General features: G+C 35.9%; 1 protein-coding gene across 2 annotated transcripts in view; it reads left to right on the top strand.

Annotated features, from left to right (window-relative positions):
• Positions 1–11,585, top strand: part of PDE6H (phosphodiesterase 6H) — a 40,478-nt gene that overhangs the window by 12,779 nt on the left and 16,114 nt on the right. For both annotated transcript variants that reach the window (XM_037514296.2, XM_037514297.2), the window contains exon 2: positions 5,947–6,034. The gene's annotated coding sequence lies outside the window, so the exon portion shown is untranslated. The remainder of the gene's footprint in view (positions 1–5,946; positions 6,035–11,585) is intronic.

The following is an 11,585-nucleotide window of genomic DNA, read 5'->3' as shown; positions in this document are numbered from 1 at the left end:
AAAGCTGCCTCTTTCAAAGGTGTCCCTGTAGCACAAATGGTAGCCTGGGAGGAGGAAGAATTGAACTTCTGGTGGATATCCTGGTGCTGTCACTTCCTGTCAGTGTGTTCTTGCGCCAATGGTTTTATTTCTGAGAGTTAGTTTTTTCATGCGTGAAAGAGGGATAATATCAGCCTTCCACATTGCTGGGCAAGTATGAGGAAACACTAGTAGAGCTCCCAGCTCAGAGTGAGTGCTCAAATAATTGGTCCAGGTTAAGGAAATCAGTGCCATCAGCATCATGTCCACATGACATTTTGATCCTTATTAGTGAAGAGCAAATATTAGAATGTCTAGGAGTCAGTTTCATGGGAATGTTTTCAGTCACCCACCTATATCTTAAATACTACCTCCTCCTTCTTGGAAGCTTTCTACCACTGGACGGCACATGTGTCTTTTTATTTTCTGAACATTTAGAGTGTGCATTATTTTTTTTTAGAGTGTGCATTATTTATGCAACATAATTTAGTACTTTAGTGAACAGTGCCTTGTATTGTTAAGTGATTTTTTTCTGGATATTAGATTTAATTCTCCACCCAAATATAAAATGCATGAGAAAGGGTTTTCTCATATAGCAGTGTTATATATTCCTTGTTTGGACTTAAATTGCTATTGATGCAAAGACAGAAATAAAAGATTGTGAGCTTAGGAAAAGAAATAAATGTGGACTGTTATGATGCTGCTAAGTAAGGATATAAAAGAGCTACTTGGGATAAGTGACTGCAGGGTTTAGTCTCAAAGGATAGTAAGTGTTGGGTAGTTGACATGGAGATGGCTGGAAGTGGAGAAGGTATCTGAGGTGAAGGGGGACATGAACAAAAGCAAAGCATCCTAACCAGTGTGTTATGTGCAGGAAATTATAAGGAAGCCCGTCAAGGTTGTTGGGCTGCACCGCACATTACACAAGGACAAGAAATGTGTTGAGGGAGCCAGAGTCTAAGTCACAGTGGACCTCCAGAATGGTGGTTACCAGAAGGGGAAATGGAGTGGGTAAAATTGTATAATAGAGATCAATTGCATGTGGTGGTGGATGGAAACTAGACTTTCAGTGGTGATCCTATTAGTACATACAGAGGTTGAAATGTAAAGCTATTTACCTGAAAGTTAGGGACAAAAACAAAAATACTTAGATTATGATAACAAAATGGAGGACACTAGAAGGGATGTTAAATGGGGAAATTGGGCAAAGGGGGCCAGTTGCGTGGTGTTGGTTGGAAACTAGATCTTTGAGGATGTTCATAATGTAGCATTTGCAGAAGTTAAACTATAATGATGTATAGCTGTAACCAATATAAAGTTATAAACTAATATTGCTTCGATAAAAAATAAAACAAACAAATGAGGTTACTCAAAGTGTGGGGCATGGGCCAGCAGATTAATATCATCCAGGACTTTGTTAGAAATGCTAATTCTTAGGTCCAGCCCCGGAACTATTATATCAGACCTTTTGGAGTTGGAATCAGGAATCTGTAATTTAAAAACCCTGCAGTGTAAATTGTGAGGTTTGAGAAAATATTGGTTTAAATCATATAAATGAATGAGACCACCCAGAGAGAGTGCAGAAAGAGAAGTTGGCTAAGCATGGGAAAATACTGTTCTATGAAAGCTCTGCTTTTTATAGCCTGTTGATTACTTCTTATTTCCAGCTCTGCGAACACCCTACTCCTACCATCATCATTCCTCACTGCACTTGTATGTTTTCCACTTCCATGATAGCCCATTTAACACTCTGTTCTTCTCATACTCATGAACATATCATTTCTTCCACCTCAAACTTCAGGGAACGTTCATCCATTTACAATGAAATTGAAGTCCTTACCATGGCCCTGCAAGTATGCTCACTGTGGTAACCAACCCTCAAGACAGAGTCCTCAATGATCCTGCTAGTCCATCCGGATCACAGTCACAGAACTGGTTTGTGTGAACAGTCTAATATGGTAGAAGTGATGCCATGTGATTCTGAAGCTATAAAAATATTGTACCTTCTCTTTTGTGGGAAGTTAGGGACCATGTCTTGAGGACCCTAAACCCCCTAAGGAGTCATCTGTATGATAAGGAACTGAGATTTTCTGTCAACAGCCACACAAGTGAACTGTGTTCGATGTGAACCCTGTAGCCCCAGTTGCCTGCAGCCCCCCAACAACTTGACAAAAGCTTCCTGAAAGACTCAGTAGGAAACACCCAGTTAAACTGCTTCTGGGTAGACCTTCAGAAAATATGTGAGATCAAAAATGCTGGTGGTTATGAATGGACAAATTTGGGGATAATTTTTATACTGTTATTAGGTAACTAACACACTCATGATTTGGCCTTTGTACCACTCCAAACTCATCTCCTAGCACTTAGACTTTGTTCCCTCCATGCCAGTTGCCTGCTCCCCCAACTTAAACAGAAGCTGGTCCTATTCAAGAGTTATTCTCTGCAAGCTCCCTCAGCTTGAATAGAAGCAGATTCTATTCAAAAGTTATTCTCTGCATGAATACTTTTCCTTGGCTCCCCACACCTGATTCATTTCCTTATTGTGGTTTTAATGAATGATTGTGGTAGACATTTTTTCATGGGCTATTTTTGCCATCTGTGTATCCAGTGAAATATTTATACATCTTTTTTAATCCACCTTCTAGTTGGAGTGTTTGTCTTTTTAATATTGAGGTTTGAGAGTTCTTTATATATTCTAGATACAAATTTCTTGTTGGGTATATTACTTGCAAATATTTTCTTCTGGTATGTGATTTCTCTCTTCATTCTCTTAGAGCAAATTTTTAAAATTTTGGTGAGGTCAAATATATCAGTTTCTGTTACTATGACTAGTAGTTTTGCTGACAAGTTAAAGGCTTCTTTGCTTAGTAAGAGGCCTGTGATTTTCTATTTTTTTCTAAAAGAGATTTGATTTTTTAAATTTAAGTCTGTGATACATTTTGAGCCAGTTTTTATATCCCTCTCTTGATATCTAACTGTCTTGGCTACTGTAGCTAAATAGTGAGCCTTAACATTAGGAAAAGTTTCTTTTTTAAAAAAAATTATCTTGCATATTGGTTTTTATGCTTCCATATAAATTTTAGAATAAACTTATCTATGCCTACAGAAAACCTTGCTGGAATTTTTTATAGGAATTATAATAAACATAGATCAATTTAAGGAGAATTGACATCTTTACTATGTTGAACGTTCCAAACCATAAACACATTGTTTTTCCAGCAATTTAGGTCTTTGATTTCTTTAATCAGCATTTTGTAATTTTTTAATCATTAATATCCTATACATTTTGTTAGATTATCAGAGTAAGTATAAATGAAAGTACATTTTTAATTTCAGTTTCCACTTGTTAATTGCTATGCATGAATGCAGTTGATTTTTATGTGTTGATCTTATAGTCTTCAACTCTGCTATAGGAACGTTTTAAAATATAAATTCCTTGGGATTTTCTGTATAGACACTCATGTTATTTATAAATACAAAGTTTTGTTTCGTTTCATTCTATTTGCATTCTTTTTTTTCATGCCTGATTGCATTGACCAGTTCTTCCAGCACCAGGCTGAGTAAGAGTGATGAGAGCAGACCTCCTTGTCTTGTTTCCAATCTTAGAAAGTAAGTGAAAGACTGAAGACTGAAGTCTTTCACAATTAGGTATGATGTTAAGTGGAGGATTTTTTTCACTGCTCTTATTGAGTTCCCCTCTATTTCTTGCTTGTTGAGAGTTTTATTGTTTAAGTCACGAATGGGTGCTGAATTTTCTGAAATAGCTTTTCTGTGTTAATTGATATGATCATATAATTTTTCTTCTTTAGCCTTTTGATATAGTGCATTGCATTTTATTGAGTTTTGATTATCAAACAGGTCTTACGTATATGGAATAAATACCACTCGGTCATGGTATTTTTTATATACTGCTGTGTTTGATTTGCTAATGCTTTGTTATGAATTTTTATATCTAAATTCATGAGAGATATTGGTCTTTATTTTTTTCTTCTTTTTACTGTCTTTATCTGGCCTTATGAAAAACATCTAGCCTCATAAATAAGGGAATTATTTACTTTTCTCTATTCCCTGAAAGAATTATATTTTTAATTCGTAACTTTTCTTTTTTTTAAAAAGATTTATTTATTTATGCATACAAGAACTGGGGTGCAGGCCAGAGGCATGGGGGGTGGTGAGAGGATTCACCAGAGACAGAGTGGGGAACAGAACAGGCAGATTGACCGAAGTACACTGCTGAGGGGACCAGTGGGCAAGCCAGGAGAGGTCTGCTGTGCCATGTGGGTTGCTCCCTGGCCGGCAAGAGATTGAACTCATGCTGCAGAGGCTGCGGTTAGCGTCGTAGGTTGCATCTCAACCCCTTGCGCCTCAACCCCTTGCGCCACCAGGGAGGCCCATAAATAATTTTTCAAGAGTAACCATGTTGTTCTGGGAAAACCGTAAACATGGTAACATATCAAGGGAAGGAGATTCCATATGTAGGGGAGATGTGATTTTGATGTGTGTCTTCCTACTTCTAGTATTTTAAGAAACACTGAAGAAAGATCAGAGTTTAGCACTTGTATCAGCAGCTTATAGGACTGCTGAAATTTCAATTATTTTCTGCTTACTACCTGTCCTTTACTTCTTGCCATGCATATATTTATAATATTTCCCCATCTTTCAGGAAAGATCCAGTGCTAAGGAATATAAGGCTAGGAATTATAGATTTAAAAAAAAATGCGTTTTATGATGTTTGTTTCAAAATTAAATTGAACCAATTCTCTGTCATGTATGGTTCTATGAGTTTTGACAGACACACAGAGTCGTTTATCTGCCACAACAATCAAGATACCAAATAGCTCTATCACCTCTCAAAAATTCCTTGCATTTTCCTTGTATAATCAACCCTTCCACTCATCCTCTGACAACTTAATTTATTGGCAACCCTATAGTTTTGCCTCTTTAAGGGTGTCATAAATGAAATCAAACAGTATAAACTTTTTTGACGCGGGATTCTCTCACTTAGTAATACAACTATATCATTACTTCGATCAACAATTTTTCCTCTTCTCCCCTGCACCCCGCCCGCCCCCAGCAATTTCCTGTTGGTTTTATTTCTTCTGTCTGTGAAATTCTCTCAAAGACTTTAATCTTTTTTCAGTGTTTCTTAAAATACTAGAGATTATGAAGACAAACATCAAAGTCACATCTCCCCATGCATTTGGACTCTCCTAAACTTGAGCTTCATACTTTGACTTGTGTACAGTGGACTTCTGAGAAAAACACAGTGTAACGGAGAAATATACAAGGATGATCCCTCTTTCCCTTGATATGACTTTTGAGAGAATTTTTTGGTTATCACTCACCTTGTTGAGAGTTATGTGACCCCATTACCTGACTGAGAAGATCAAAGGTATACAGTGCCCCCCAAATCAACTATTGCTAGGTTAGCCAATGACCAATTAAGTGACCTGGTAGAGGAGCTCCACCCAACAGAGCCAGTGTGTATTGACCTCTATTTGGCCAGTCTACTCAAATCCTCTAAGACTCACTGGGAGTAAGAATAGTAGGACAGAGTCAGAAAGAGCTCCCTTGGAACAGAAAACAATGAGTTCATTCCCTGGAGGTACAAGATAAACAGATCTTTATAGGGTCTTGAAACAATGTTTTATTCTCCAAAAATCCTTGCTGAGGGTAGTTGAGTTCCCTGTACTTCCCTGTATACCTTTATTCTTTTCATTGTTCTTTAACTCTAGATGTTCATAAATTCCTTCTTTTATCATTTCCTTTCTGTTCAAAGAACTTTCTTGATTATTCTTTTTAAGTTTGATTTTCTGGTCACAGACTCTGTTAGTCTTTCTTTGTCTGAAGCTGTCTTTATTTCCCATTCTTTCTGAAGGGTAAATTCACTTGATACAGTATTCAGAGTTGGCAATTCTTTTCTTTCAGGGCATGAAAAATTTTGTGCTACTTCCTTCTAATTCCCTTGTCTTCTCATGAGAAATTTTTCATCATGCAAATTGTTTTCCTCCTACAGGTAAGGTGATATTTCATTTTCATTGCTTTAATTTTATTCCCTGTTTTCAGTTTTCCAAAATTTGATTATGGTTTGTTTTGGCATATAATTTTTTGGATTTATTCCACTGGGGTTGGCTGACTTTTTTCCATAGGCTTATGTCTATTGCCAAATTCAGGAAATTTTCAGCCACTGTTTTTTCAGGTACTTTTTTAGCCTCATTTTTTTTTCTCCTGTCTTTCTGGAACTAGTGACATGGTGAATATATGATCTCTTAATTTCATAGGTCTCTGAGGTTCTATTACTTTTTTTTTTTGGTGTGTTTTCTATCTTCATTCAGATGTGGTAGTTTCTGTTCTCTCTCTCTTTTTTTTTTTTTTGGAAAATGATACTTATTATTTCTGATTTACCTTAATGACATAATTAACTACTGAATGTTATTATCAATTGTACAAATAACTTTGATGTGTATACCTGAAGATTGTATCTACTTAGTATACAATACTAAATAAATAACACTTCACATATAATAACTCTTAGTCACAATACTGGCATGTATGAAAAAATGGTAGGGTCTTTATTGAGCACTTAAAGAAGTAGGCCTAATTTAACATGTAACAAGTTTCTGCAGTCAATTCATTCTAAACAATTTGAAACAGACATTTGAGACTCATAACAGTATTAGGAAAAGTTTTGTTATTTCATCATTTTAGTTAATCTTGCAAGTAAAAATTGATGGAAAATACAGATACATGTGAACATGCAGCCTGAGATGTGTGGGTAAGTTTGTATAATTAGTAACAAAGTAAGTGACCATCATTAAAGAAAAATAAATTTAGATTGAGAATACAGCTTTTATCCTTCTTAGAATAGTATAGTTTTTAATAAGTTTGGACATTATTATTTTCAAAATAGAATTTATTTACTTATATGTATTTTACATCATTGTTCATATTTGTACAATGTGGTTTTCTCCTCTTAAGTGTAGTTTCCCATAGAATTCCCACCACCAATTCACCTGTGCTCTTCCTTCCCATTTTGAGCCCTCTCCCTCCCACTCCCCCACAGAATGTCTCTGATTTATAGTTGCCTGCTAATTTATTTGTTTAATGTTATTATTTTCCCCCCTCATCCCTTATTTGGTTCTTCTACTTTCCTCCTATAAGTGAAACCATCTGATAATTTTCTTTTTCCTTCTGACTTATTTCACTGAGTATAAAGTTTCTGTTCTCTTAGATTCACTGATTTTTCCTCTATTTTCTCCAGTCTGCTTTTGCTTGTCTAATATTGGTTATTGAATTTTTTTTTAGTTCTAAAATTTTCATTTAATTTTTCTTTAAATACCTTGTTATTGCTAAATGAAAATTCAGATTTACCATTGGCCCCCTTGGACACTAATCTGGGAGGGAGTAAGACAGTTGCCTCATTATTTCTTGTTGGAGATGAAAGTTCGAGATTCTCTGTGGCCTTCTCTGACACTACTGGATAGGTTAGTGTTACTTCATTATAGCTGGGACAGGATCTAAGTCTCCCTGCTCAGCCTTTGCTAATGGGGGTGAAGCTGACCAGAGCTTATTTTCCTCATATTTGACTGGAGAGTTGGTTTTGTCTGAATGTTTTCTGCCTTATAAGATTGTACTTTTCTAGCTAATTATCTAGAAAGGGAAGATTTTTTTTTTTTTTTTAATAGCAAATATTTTTTATTTTTTATTTTTTTTATTTATTTATTTATTTTTTTAAATAATAAATTTTATTTTTATATTCCCCCATACAATTGCAAACGCCCCATTCTGACCCCAATCCTTCCCCTCCCGCCCCCCCCCCCAAAAGTGTCTCTGGTTCATAGTTTTTTGTTGATTTTGATTTTCACTTTCTTATATTCATTTTCCTGGTCCCTTATTTAAGTTTTCTAGATTCCTGCTATGAGTGAGACCATCCGGTATTTTTCTTTTTCTTTTTGGCTTATTTCGCTGAGCATGATCCCTTCCAGTGCCATCCATGTTGCTGCAAATTGCATGTGTTTATCTTTTTTGAATGCTGAGTAATATTCCATGGTATATATGTACCACATCTTCTTGATCCAGTCATCTATTTTTGGGCATTTGGGTTGTTTCCAAAGCTTAGCTATTGTAAACAGTGCTGCTATAAACATAGGAGTGCAGGTGCTCTTTGGAATTGATGTTTCTGTGTCCTTTGGGTAAATACCTAGGAGTGGAATTGCTGGATCATATGGAAGCCCTATGTTTAGTAGGTCCAGAAATCTCCACACAGCTCTCCATAGTGGTTGGACCAGTTTGCACTCCCACCAACAGTGCACAAGAGTTCCTTTTTCTCCACATCCTCGCCAACATTTGTTGTTGCTAGTTTTTTTAATATGTGCCATTCTCACTGGTGTGAGATGGTATCTCATGGTAGTTTTGATTTGCATTTCCCTGATTACAAGTGATGTTGAACATTTTTTCATATGTCTGTTGGCCATTTGCATTTCCTCTTCAGAGAAGTTTCTTTTTAGCTCTTCTGCCCATTTTTTGACTGGATTATTTTCTTTGTTGTTGCTGGGTCTCATCAGCTCTTTGCAGATTTTTGTGATCAGTCCTTTATCATTAGTGTTGGGTGCAAAAATGTTCTCCCAGTTGGTGAGGTTTCTCTTTGTTTTTGTTATTGTCTCTTTTGCTGTGCAGAAGCTCTTTAATTTGATGTAGTCCCAGCTGTTTATCTTTCTCTTCACTATCACTGCTTTGGGTGATGTGTCTTTAAAGATGTCTTTGATGTGCAAATCCCGTAGTGTTTCGCCTATATTTCCTTCTATGTATTTTATGGTTTCAGGTCTTATGTCTAGTTCTTTAATCCATTTTGAGTTGATTTTTGTGTATGGTGTGAGGTAGTGGTCAAGCTTCATTCTTTTGCATGTAGCGACCCAGTTTTCCCAGCACCATTTATTGAACAAACTTTCTTTGCTCCAATGCATAGTCTTTGCTCCTTTGTCAAAGATTAGTTGACCATAAATCTGTGGGTTTATTTCTGGATTTTCTATTCGATTCCATTGGTCTGTATGTCTGTTCTTGTTCCAGTACCATGCAGTTTTGATGATTATGGCTTTGTAGTATAGTTTGAAGTCTGGGAGTGTGATGCCTCCATTTCCTTCTTTTTTTTTCAGTAGAGCTTTGGCTATTCGGGGTTTTTGGTGATTCCATATAAATTTCATCAATAATTGTTCTATTTCTTTGAAGAATGCCATTGAGATTTTGATTGGAATAGCATTGAATCTGTATATTGCTTTTGGAAGGATGGCCATTTTAATAATGTTTATTCTTCCAATCCATGAGCAGGGGATGTCTTTCCATTTCTTTGTGTCTTCTTCTACTTCTTTTAACAGTGTTTTATAGTTTTCTTTGTATAGGTCCTTTACCTCTTTTGTTAGATTTATTCCCAAATATTTGATTTTTTTTGTTTCAATAATAAAAGGGGTGGTTTTTTTGATTTCTTCTTCTTCAGATTTATTGTTTGTGTATAGGAAGGCTACTGACTTTTGCGTGTTGATTTTGTATCCTGCCACTTTACTGAATTGATTGATGAGTTGAATTAGTTTTTCTGTGGAGATTTTTGGGTTCTCTATGTATATTATCATATCGTCTGCAAATAGTGATAGTTTGACTTCTTCTTTTCCTATTTGGATTCCTTGGATGTCTTTCTCTTGTCTTATTGCTCTGGCTAGGACTTCCAGTATTATATTGAAAAGCAGTGGTGAGAGTGGACATCCTTGTCTTGTTCCAGATCTTAATGGAATTGCTTTCAGCTTTTCACCATTGAGAATGATACTGGCTGTTGGCTTGTCATAGATGGCCTTTATGATGTTGAGGTATGTTCCTTGTATCCCCAGAATTTCAAGGGCTTTTATCATGAATGGGTATTGCACTTTGTCGAAAGCTTTCTCAGCATCTATTGATATTATCATATGGTTTTTATATTTCTTTTTGTTGATGTGTTGGATAACGTTGATTGATTTTCGGATGTTAAACCATCCTTGTGCCCCTGGAATGAATCCAACTTGGTCGTGGTGAATTATCTTATGGATACATTGTTGGATTCTGATAGCTAAAATTTTATTGAGGATTTTTGCATCAGTGTTCATTAGGGAGATTGGCCTATAGTTTTCCTTTTTTGTGTTGTCCTTATTCGGTTTTGGTATTAGTGTAATATTGGCTTCATAGAACGTGTTTGGTATTGTCCCTTCCTTCTCAATTTTTTGGAAGAGTTTGTGAAGGATAGGCACTAATTCGTCTCTGAATGTTTGGTAGAATTCATTTGTAAATCCATCAGGTCCTGGGCTTTTGTTTTTGGGGAGGTTTTTAATTACCATTTCAATTTCGCTGCTTGTAATTGGTCTGTTTAGGTGTTCTATTTCTTCTTTATCTAGCTTTGGGTGATTGTAGAGTTGTAGGAATTTGTCCATCTCCTCTAGATTGTTGAACTTGTTTCCATATAACTGTTCATAGTAGTTACTGATTATTCTTTTGATTTCTGCTGTGTCCGTTGTGATTTCTCCTCTTTCATTTATGATTCTGTGTATTTGTGCTTTCTCCCTTTTTTCCTTTGTGAGCCTGGCTAGGGGTTTGTCTATTTTATTTATTTTTTCAAAGAACCAGCTCTTGGTTTCATTGATCTTTTGGATTGTTTTTTTAGTTTCAATTTCATTTATTTCTGCTTTGGTTTTTATTATTTCTTTTCTTCTACTGGTTCTGGGGTTTTTTTGTTGTTCTTTTTCTAGATCTTTGAGCTTCGAGATTAGGTTGTTTCTTTGAGTTCTTTCTTGTTTTTTGATGTGAGCTTCTATTGCTATATATTTTCCTCTTATTACTGCTTTTGCTGCATCCCATACATTTAGGATATTGGTGTCCTCCTTGTCATTCAATTCAAAGAATTTTTTAATTTCTTCTTTGATCTCCTCGTTAGTCCAGTGGTCTTCCAGTAGTGTGGCTTTTAGTCTCCATGAGGTAGGATAGTTCCTTGCCTTCTTTTTATGATTTATTTCTAGTTTGATGCCTTCGTGGTCAGAAAAGATGGTTGGTATGATTTCAATCTTGGTGTATCTGTTGATGTTTGTCTTGTGCCCCAGTATGTGATCGATCCTGGAGAATGATCCGTGTGCGCTTGAGAAAAATGTGTACTCCGTTTTTTTGGGGTTTAGTGTTCTATAGATGTCTGTTAAGCCCAATTGCTCTAGGTCCTTATTTAGAGCTTTAGTTTCTTTACTTATTTTTTGTCTTGTTGATCTATCCATTGTTGATAGTGGTGTGTTGAAGTCTCCCACTACATATGTGTTTTCTCTGATGTCTGTTTTCAGAGAGGACAACAGTTGTCTGATATATTTTGGTGCTCTTTCGTTTGGTGAGTATATGTTAATGAGTGTTATTTCTTCTTGAAGTATTGTCCCCTTAATCATAATGTAGTGACCATTGGGGTCTCTTTTTATTTTTTTGAGTTTGAAGTCTGTTTTATCTGATATAAGTATAGCTGTTCCTGCTTTCTTTTTGGCCCATTTGCTTGTAGGATTGTTTCCATCCTTTGACTT

The sequence above is a fragment of the Talpa occidentalis genome, unplaced genomic scaffold (genome assembly GCF_014898055.3).
Source record: "Talpa occidentalis isolate TD23 unplaced genomic scaffold, MPIMG_talOcc4v2.1 talOcc4.16, whole genome shotgun sequence".
Taxonomy (NCBI): Eukaryota; Metazoa; Chordata; class Mammalia; order Eulipotyphla; family Talpidae; genus Talpa; species Talpa occidentalis.
The sequence above is the reverse complement of the archived record's forward strand: the minus strand, read 5'-3'. Positions and strand labels throughout refer to the sequence as shown.